Genomic DNA, 10,242 nt, shown 5'->3' with positions numbered 1-10,242 from the left:
TTTTGAGAAATGGATTTTATTTATGTTTACTGTCTAGTTAGGTAAATCTGCTTTCTGTAACTACAGGAAAGCTGGAGAGGGACTTTTTACAAGAGCCTGGAGTGACAGGACAACAGGAATGGCTTCAAACTGACAGAGGGCAGGGTAAGATTGAATGTTAGGAAAAAAATCTTTACTGAGAGGGTGGAGAGGCCCTGGCACAGGTTGCCCAGAGCAACTGTGGCTGCCCCATCTCTGGAAGTGCCCAAGGCCAGGTTGGACAGGGCTTGGAGCAACCTGGAATAGTGGAAGGTGTCCCTGCCCACAGAAGGGGGGTTGGAACTACATGATCTTTCAGGTCCCTTCCAATCCAAACCATTCCTCCTAAAAGACCATACAGGTAAAATTAAACTACAAGGGCAGCTCTCACCATCCTGCAGAACCATCTCCTGGTCCAGCCACCTGAAAAGAAACAACCAGGATGTTCAGCCAGAGACCTTTGTCCTACACAGACCCATCTCCTCTGGATCAGTGTTAACTGAAGCATTATCCCACCCTCAGCTCTCCACAAAATCCTTCCCAGTAGCATCTCTACCATGAACACTTCCCAACAGCTCACCAGAGCCAGATCACCCATCTGACAGCAACAAGAAGCAGGAAAAGCACGTTTTATTTTTGGCAAGGAATTTTTGCCAAAGCAATGATCACTCTGGTGCCAGGTTCCCAGCACAGGCCTTCTCCTCTCCCCTTCCCCTGAGCTGACCCCAGCTGAATCCCCCCAACTGCAGGAGAGAAACCAAACAAGTAACAAGAGAGCAAAGTACACAACTTCAACAAAGCCTTCCATTTGCTCAAGTACAGAAACCACCTTATCACTATTTCCTACTGAGTGGGGAACAAAGTTTTGGAACTCAAATACTATCTAGTGATAAATCAGGTGAAAAAAAAAAAAAAGTCTGGACAAACACACCCAAGTTCTGTTTTCCACACCTGAGAGAGTATCAGTTTGATTTTGCTACGTGATTTTCGAAACAAGACTCAGCATCCACTAAAGAATCTAAATCCTGTGTTTCCCTGGATAAGGGGGTGCAGATGTTGTATGCAGTATCATACATGACCATCAAAATGCTTCATGAATGCTCACACCTGTTACTGCACAGGTGAGCCCCAGCACGGAGCCCACCTGGGAGCTGATCTCGGGCACGGGTCAGACTGGCTGGGACGAGGCTGGGCCTGCTGGCCCCACCACCCAGCAGCCCTTCCCCAGCCCACAGACCCCCTGCCCCTGCCCAGGAGGGACACACGGGGCTCACCCGACTCACCTGGCCCTCCCTCCCCTCAGGAATGGCAGCACCAAGTGCCAACACACCCGCCCATGTCACCATCAGGGGCTGTGGCTTCTCGGAGGCCCCGGCAGGAAATCCTGTGACAGAAAAACTTCTGTGAAATTCTCAGGAAAAAACAACAGTCCAGTCTGGCTGTTGGTCCTGGAGAACACCCTGCAGCCCCCTCCCCACTGCACAGCTCACCCCCACCACCTCAAGCCCCCTCACTCTGTGCTCCTGCCCCACACCCACACCCTGCTGTGGGCTCCGACACCTCCCCCAGGGAGGAACCACAGCCCAGGGCTGTCCTTGCACAGAACCCCAGCCCTCCTACTGACCCCTCTACACTGCAGCTTCCCCCAGAACCCCATATGCTGCCCCCCAGTACCTCACCACCTCCCCACTGAATCCCAAGCACCGCACCCCTGCATCCCCCCCAGCATTCCAGCCCCCAATACCTGCCTCCCCCAGCCCCATATCCTGGCCCCCAGTACCTCACCACCCCCCGACACTGCATCCCAAGCCCCCCCGCACCCCTCCAGTGTTCCAGTCTCCAAACCCTGCCTCTCCCAATCCCCCATTGAAGGCCCTCCTGCACCCCATACCCTGGCCCCCAGGCCTTCACTACCCCATCACCGCATCCCAAGCTCCCCCTGCACTCCCGTAGCGCTCCAGCCCCCCAATACCTGCCTCCCCCAGCCCCATATCCTGCCCCTCATTATTTCACGCCCTCCTCCCACAGCATCTCAAGCCCCCTCACACCCCCTTAGCGCTCCAGCCCCCCACACCGTCCCCAAGCCCGCCAACCCTTCCTCCCCCCCAGCCTGCCCTCCAGAACCCTACACTGCCCCCAGCCCTTCACTGTCCTCCCGGCACCCTCCCAGCGCTCCAGCCCGCCATACTCTTCCTCCGCCATACTCTTCCTCCGCCAGCCCCTCCACCGTCCCCCAGCGCCCTCATACCCCCCTGGGTCCCCCCCGTCCCCATATCCCGCCCCCGGCCTCCCACATCCCACACCCCCTTGTACCCCCCGCCCGCCACGCGGCCGGAAGCGCGGCCCGGAAACCCGGCCCGGAAACCCACCGAGAGGGGCCCGCGGGCCAGAGCGGCGCGGGGGGCGCGGCCCGCCAGAGACAGCGCCCCCGCGCGGCGGGAGCCGGCACTGCAGCCGGGCCGGGGGCCGGGATCCGCTGGCGATCCCCCGGGAACGGCCGGGAACGAGCCCGGGGCTGGGGCAGGCAGGGAACGCGGGGAGCACTGCCGGGAGCGGCTCGGGGGAGGCAGAGAACAGAGCCCTGTGTCGCTCCGTTTGGTTTTGGAGCTGCTGGTCCAGAGGAGGGCACGGAGATGCTCCAAGGGATGCAGCCTTGCAGATGCTCCAAGGGATGCAGCCTTGCAGATGCTCCGAGGGATGCAGCCTTGCAGATGCTCCGAGGGATGCAGCCTTGCAGATGCTCCGAGGGATGCAGCCCCTCTGCTCTGGTAGAACTGCGGGTGTTCAGCCTGGAGAAGGGTCCAGCGAGACCTCAGAGCATCTTCCAGTGCCTAAAGGCGAATTGTAAAAAGATGGAGAGTGACTCTTTACAGAGGCAGGCGGTGACAGGACAAAATTGAAGAGTTTTAAGCTAAAAGAGGAGAGATTCAGACTAGATATAAGGAAGAACCTTTTAACAGTGAGGGTGGTGAGGTCCTGGCACACGTTGCCCTGAGAAGCTGTGGCTGCCCCATCCCTGGAAGTGTCCAAGGCCAGGTTGGATGGGGCTTGGAGCAACCTGGGATAGTGGAAGGTGTCTCTGCCCATGGCAGGGTAAACTCCCAACCCAAATCGTTCCATAATTCTGTGATTATATGTCCCCAGTAGGCAAAATCTCTGCACACAGAAGGTTCAGAGGATGCTCTTGCTGGAGCTGAAGCTGCAGGGGAGTCAATACACAGTAAATCAGTATTTTAGATCTAATTTTCTATTGATGGTTTTCAAGCCCGCCTGTTTATGTTGAGTTGTGCTGCTCTTTCCGTGGCTCTGACAACCCCACTCCTGGCTAAGCAAAAGGCTTTCAGCACTAATACAGGTACCTCACTCATGAAATTTAATCAAAAATTTACCTCCAAGACATTTCAGTATAAACAGCCCGGCAGAAGAAAACCTCTCCAACAATAACTTGCTCCCTGATCGCTCATTAAAAATGAGCCAGAGCTTGGTTTATTTCTGCAATAAGACATTTTAGCAGACCTTTTATAAAATATACATACAGGTCTAAATCATGCAAAACCTGGATGGGAGGAGCAGCTGGTGAAGCCAAGCACCACAGCACAAGCAAACACTCATTTTCGGGTGGCCCATTAAACCTTAGTGTGGCCTCTCAGTGCTGGCACATCCGAAGAAGGGGATGGAATGACACAGGGACAAGGTTTGTCCCACCAGCCCAGCCCCACACTGTGCCAGCTGAGCAGGTAATTCAATGCTCTGGTTCCCCAGGAATCGGTGCCTGCACTGCTCAGAGCCTGCTCTGAATACTAAACTATTCCATTTCCTTGTGATTTTTCTTCTGGTGATTGTAAATACACAGCTGGAATGTTCTACAAATACTAAGTAACATCTTTCCAGTCCCTGTGAAAGCAGAGGTCACGATCCCCGTTTTGCACAAAGAATTGTGATGCAAAGAGATGAATGAAAACACAAATAGGCTCAGATCTGAGGAGCTGGCTTTGCAAAACCTGCTCTTGTGCTTTTGAGAGCACGAAGCCCTTCCCTGCTGCCCCCTGACCAGTGCTCACAATCTGAGGGATATTTTCTCTGCCAGCACAGCCCAGGTTTTCACGTGTTGCTGGTTTCCCACTGGAAGCAGTACTGCTCAGTGTTCTTTTTCCTTTCAGATTCATAGAATCGTCCAGTTTGGAAAAGACCTCCAAGATCACCACATCCAACCATGACTGCAGCGGATCTTTTAATGGTGCCAGGAGGTGCCCAGAGCACGGGGGAAGAGCCCTGCAGCCTGAGGCTGGACCCTGGAGCCAAACGTGCTGTGGTCACCTGAGGCTCCTTGAAGGGCTAGATGAGCCAGCCAGGCTGTGCTGACACTCTCACAAAAGAGATGGGCTTTTCCAACTGAATTAGAGGGGCTCTGAGACCCTCAAAACATTATCTATCACCAGGCTGGCAGGGAGGTGGAAGAAGCACCCAGACACCCCACTGTGGACAGGGAGAGCCACCGATTCCCTTGGAGCAGCACAGGGGCACGTGTGTGCAGAGCAAAAGCATTTCACACCCTTCCCTGAATTTCACTTGGGAAGGCAAAAGCATTTCATGCCGATGCTGCAGACGGTCCAGCCTGCTGCTCCCTTTGCCCTGGCCCCCTCGCACGCTGTCTTCTGTCTCCTCTTTGTCACAGCACTGCTGAACCAAGCCACAGGCCCACAAACTGCCTGACTGGCTGCCACACACCCCCAGGATTTCATTCCTCGTGGGTGCAGCACTGCCCAGGCTGTGGCCAGCTGTAAACGTTGTGTATCTCCTTTGTACAGCTGAGCCCGGGCTGTCTGGCTGACGGCAGGGACAGCGCTGAGAAAACAAACAACGTTCCTTTTTTTTTTTTTTTTCCCTTTTTGATGAAAGAAAACATTACCTCTCTGAGATTTACACAGTAGATCAAGCACAGACCTGAATTATCTCCCTCTTCTCTTTCTCCAGGGAGCAGATAATAGGTGGATCTATCCATCCGTCTGCTTTGTTACACGTCGCCCGGCTCGGCAGCGTTTCGGTTGCTATTAAACCATGCTCGCCCCCCTTGACATTTAAAGGGCTGTTGTGTGATTACTGTCACAGTCTCCTACGTGGATCCTTAAACCAATTCTTCTCCTCTTCCCGCCGATGATGGATTTTCTCGTTTATACCACAGTAATTTGTTTTTCTCTCGCTGCGCTCCGGCAAAATGCTTTCACTGTCACAAGTGGTTTCGGGAACAGCCCGTCCCCGCCGTGCCACGTTACGACCAAGCAGCTCTGGGCAAATTGGAGCTGCCCCATCTTTCAACAGCATTAGCAGAACTCAATAGCTTGTGGCTCTGGGAGCCTGGTCGTGCTGGGGTTGGATCCACCCGTGTTTGGAGTCGCTGCTGTGGGGTGGAACGTGGCAGGACACGGCGCTGTGAGTCCTGATGGGCCCTCAGCTGCTCCTCATCAGACATGTGCTCCAGACCCTTCCCCAGCTCTGTTGCCCTTCTCTGGACACACTCCAGCACTTCATTGTCCTTCTTGTAGAGAATGGGACCATCGATGTACTCCAGTTCCTGCTGCCTTGGAGGACTGAGTGATACTACCCCGGCCCATGTCACACTTGGAAAACACATCCACCAGAGATCAAAATGCAAATGTCCCACGTGTGGTGGAGAGTGCCATGGCTGGTCATGTCACCTGCACACCTGAGCCCAAGGCACTGGCAGAGCACACGTCCCTCCCGCCGCGGTGCCGTGGAGTGTCTGAGCTGAAAGCTCAGGGATCTCTGGCTTAGCCTAAAAAAACAAAGTGAAAATTTCTTACTCCACAGAGCTCAGTTGTATCTAGAATTACTCCCATCAGCGTCTCCTCTGCCCCCAATCCCCCGCTGTCAGCAGAGGTTGCAGAGGTTTGTGTATCTAATGGATTGTTATTCAAACCCACTTGCTTGTAGAGAAATATCCTCGACCAAATCCAGCTGTGCTGGGGAAAGATGTTTTCTCTCTCAGGCACTCATCACTGTCCCCAGCTGGAGGTTTCTGTCCTATCAGCCTGCCAGCTGGGCAGTTGGTGTGCATGATTCAGATGGAGCCAGCTGGGCTGGTGTCCTCCACTCCGAAGATGATAAATCTGAGAGCCAGTGGCCTGCAGAGGAGCACTGTGGTGGCCAGACATCTGCTGATTGCAGCACATCCACTCTGCTGCCTCCCACCTACCGGGGGCTTTTTTTGGAAGAATAACTCGCTGTGGCAGAATTTCTGCCAGACCCAGTTCCGTAGGGCTGTGCTTCCCTCATTCCAGCTGTACCAGGTGTTGTTTGTCCTCTCCAGCAGACAGCAGCAGGCACTGTGTCATGGAGCTGGACTGCCTTCTGAGGCACAGACTAACTGTGCCCAGCCCTGAGCTCCTCTGTGCTGCACAACAGCATCCTCAGACCTCTCCACAGAGCAAAAACACATCCCAAAGTGGGTTGGAGAGTCCTCCCCAAACTGCCCAGTTTAGTGTGCCTGCACTTTGGGGGTAAATAAGCATCTTTAAGAGCGAAGCCATGTGTAAGCAGGAGGAAGGCTGGGCAGTGCAGAGACAGATGTCAACCCTTAAAGGACTGTGGCAGTCCCTTGTATTCTGTGCTCAGGCAGCCACACTCTGAAATACCCCAAAGCACTTGTTTTTCCACACAGGAGCTCCCTGTACCCTTGAAAGTGAGGCCAGGAGCTCTGGCTGCTGAAATTATCCCAAGGAAATGCCTCTGTATTTGCACCCTGGGGGCCAACACTGATGTCTGCTTGCTCTGACACCCTCTTACTCTGTCAAACCCACATCCCTAAATGTCCCCCATCCCCAGCCAGGCACTGCCACCACTCACAGAGCCCCTGTGCCCCTGGCTGCCTCCCCACCACCCCGACAAACTGTTTAACACGGCCACAGTCATGCAAGAGACGCTTCCAGCAGCGGTGCCTCGGATGAGTTGGTGCCCTTTGCAATCTCCTTCTGTTGCATTCCTATAGAGTCTGGCCAATTTGCATAACAAACATGTGCTATAAATGTCAAAATCGGCCACATCCATATCTTATTTTCACTTCAGACTCTAATTGCGTCCTTTGGACTCTAACTTGCCTTTGCAAATAGCTGGAGCCTGGCACGCTGAGGAAGTCACCTTCCTGGAACCGGAGCTGTGCTCCCAGAGCCCAACACCCACCTTACTTACGGCCACCCAAGAGCTCCTGACTTCCCTGCAGATGGAATTAGTGGCTTTTTTACTGCTGTCCAGCACAAGAGGACCTAGGGAGGAGAGAAAAATCACATGTAGAGCCAGGAGACAGACCTGTATGGCAGCCTGGGAAGGCAGTTTCCCTCTTGGGCATGCCAAGAGGGAAACTGAGGCAGGACCAGCCAGGGGTCTGGCTCTCCATGGCAGATCCGGGTTCCCAGTGTCATCCTTGTCTCACCTTTGCACAATTTATCGTGAAGTGCCATGATAATGGATGCTCTCGGGGTGTTTTTGCAGAGGCAGGATGAGGAGAGACCTGTCATCTTCCAGGCTTATCCATACACTCCGTTCCTCCTCCTGCTGAGCTGTGGATAAACCCTATACAAACCTTATACAAACCCTATACAAACCTACCTGCTGCTCTCCATGACGGCCCCCTGCGGGACACATTTTAAGCTTGTATTCTAAACGTTTCAGGATCCCTAAAGCACCACTTTTCATTCTATTCTGCAAATGCAAATGAGGATTTGCAGGAAGCCATTTGATTCACGAGTTCATCCTTTATTTTGGCAGATAGCATCAGTTAAACGCCTGCTTATTTCTGCTTTCTGAGAACAATATAAACCACTTAAGTACACATACAAGACAGACTGATCCATAAGTGCTTATGAGCTGTTTGATTTACCGAGGCATCTTTATCTTTGCCGAGTATCTCACAAAGTCATTTATTATTTAGCAGTAAATTAAAGTAGAGGGTCTGTGATTTTCAACCACAGAAATTAATATCGCAGCACTCTTTTGTTCCATATATATCTGTAATTTACAGCACTGAAATCAGGCAGAGACCATCGGTTTCCTTTCTCCCTTGCTACCTGCTGATCACTGCTGCATAGGGGAAATAAAAAATGGACTGTCAGGAGAGACACTCAAACAGGAAAAGGTAGTTTTAAATTAAAAGTCCAGCTTTTGTGGCTCTCACGAGGCCCCCTTTGCTTCCCACTGCCCTCCCATGCATATCACTTACAGATAATATTGTGAACATGCAGCAATCTTGCCTTGAGAATGCTGAGTTTTAACCTCACTGGTTCTATGCTTAAGGAATATGATATTACTACTACTATTAGTGTTATTATGACCACTACTACTATTATTATTATTATTACTCCATCTGCAAATCTCACTAACACATGCTGTGAGGTGCTTTGCCCACCTGTTCTCAGGGGAGGGGTGGCCATGGTGCAGAATCAGAATCCCAGAGTAGTCAGGGTTGGAAGGGACCTCTGGAGATCATCCAGACCCCCCCACCCCCTGCCAAGGCAGGGTCACCCCAAGCAGGTGACACAGGAAAGTGTCCAGGTGGCTTTGGAATGTCTCTAGATAGGGAGACTCCACACCATCCCCTGGGCAGCTGTTCCAGTGCTCTGCCACCTCCATGGAAAGTTCTTCCTCGTGTTGAGGTGGAACTTGTGTTTTAGTTTATGGCCATTTCTCCTTGTCGTGTTGTTGGACACCACTGCAAAGAGCCTGGCACCATCCTCTGCACCTTCCCCTGTAAACCTGGAGCAAGCAGTGGCTATCCAGAGACACAAGTGACAGCAAGGGCAGAGCTCTTTCTTCTGAGGGCTCCATGGACTCATAAAGTCCATGTGTGACTTCAGGAACAAGGCTGGGGGTGTCACTGTGGAGAACAATACATCCTTGAAGCTGGCAACCCCTTCCTTTGGGTCTGGGCCAGCTCACCAGCAGCAGCCTGGTGCCAGGTTCAAGTGCAGTAACACGGCCAGAAGGTTTTATGGGCCGTGTCAGGCTCTGGCTGACACAAAGCAGACAATAATTTATAGCAATCTCATGTACTACGAAGGCAAAACATGTCCCTCTTGGATGTAGCTCTGCAAGCTGCAGGGATAAATCAGCTCCAGCAGGGAGCAAGTATGAGAAAAGCAGAAAAATGACCCAAAATGTTCTACTTGGCTTCTTTGGAAGGAGAGAGAGAAGGGGCCCTGCAAATGACCTCCTGGCATGGGTTGTGTCCTGGCCATCCTGTACAGGCACAGGGGCTGTGCTGTGGTTTCTGAGCCCTGTCACCACTGCCAGGACAGCCACCTCCAACATCTCCCTGTGTCTGCATCTGCACAGCACAGTCCTCATGTCAGGGTCCTCTACAGGGGCAGGACTTGAGCTTTTGGCCAACAAATCCATCTTCTGGAATAATGCCCAGGAAACTCAGCATTTCCTGAGATGCTGCTTTCCCTCTCTCTTCTTCTCAATGTGGAGAAATTTCCAAGGGTAAACCATGGAAGCATTATTTGTCTTTGTTTTGGGGAAGGAAAGCAAGCTGATTAAAAGCAAACATAAAGCGAGAGCTGTGGGGTCTGAGACACTCCCTTGCAGGAGTTTGAAGGAATAAAGGAATAAAAAGGAATGGCACCCATGGCCACTACAAATGCTTCCCCCCTCTCCAAGAACCACCTCAACCCACATTGTCATCTCTGTGTTGGAGCAGCACAAACCAACCTCCTGCCACCTTCCAGAGTTATTTCACTGCCCCAGTGACCCAGGTTTCATCACACAGGACCAGTGCCACTCTTGCCATGCTCCTGGTGTGGTGTTCTGCCACAAGGACCAGATTCCCTGGCCTGGTGATGCCACAGTGTCAGGTGGGATGTGACACCCCATCACACTTGCTCACCGTGGTTCCCCAGGCCTGCAGCTGGCTGGACCACTCCTGAATTATATGGGTGCCCTTCAACTTCTCAACTAAATTAAGAGAGTCGTTTGTCTGGCAGCAAACCAGGCAAAAAGGAGGAAAGACATCAGGAAATTCAGCTGTTAACAAGTCATGCTTTCCCCCCCTCTTCTTGTCAATGTGAAGAAATTTCCAAGGAGAAACCGTGGCAGCATTATTTGTCTTTGTTTCTGGGAAGGAAAGCAAGCTGATTAAAAGCAAACATAAAGCAAGAGCTGCAGGGTCCCAGAGGCTCCTTTGCAGGAGTTCAAAGGAAAAAAAGAATAAAA

At 52.4% G+C, this 10,242-nt stretch overlaps 1 long non-coding RNA gene and 1 other non-coding gene across 3 annotated transcripts; both read right to left on the bottom strand.

Annotated features, from left to right (window-relative positions):
* On the bottom strand, nt 1–2,370 carry LOC127475610 (uncharacterized). 2 transcript variants are annotated; one of them, XR_007906249.1, is made up of 3 exons: nt 2,332–2,370; nt 1,302–1,402; nt 1–441 (listed from the first exon to the last, which is right to left on the bottom strand). It is a non-coding gene; the product is annotated as an uncharacterized LOC127475610 (long non-coding RNA). The 2 variants fall into 2 exon arrangements; XR_007906248.1 differs by lacking the exon at nt 2,332–2,370 and having other exon boundaries at nt 1,302–1,621.
* Nucleotides 1,073–1,251, bottom strand: LOC127475905 (small Cajal body-specific RNA 16). Its single transcript, XR_007906378.1, has one exon. It is a non-coding gene; the product is annotated as a small Cajal body-specific RNA 16 (non-coding RNA).
* Nucleotides 2,371–10,242: the final 7,872 nt, after the last annotated feature.

This window comes from Manacus candei, unplaced genomic scaffold, assembly GCF_025592945.1.
Source record: "Manacus candei isolate 608988 ecotype Guabito, Panama unplaced genomic scaffold, ASM2559294v1 h1tg000047l, whole genome shotgun sequence".
Classification (NCBI taxonomy): Eukaryota; Metazoa; Chordata; class Aves; order Passeriformes; family Pipridae; genus Manacus; species Manacus candei.
This window is presented reverse-complemented; position numbering and strand designations above follow the sequence as displayed.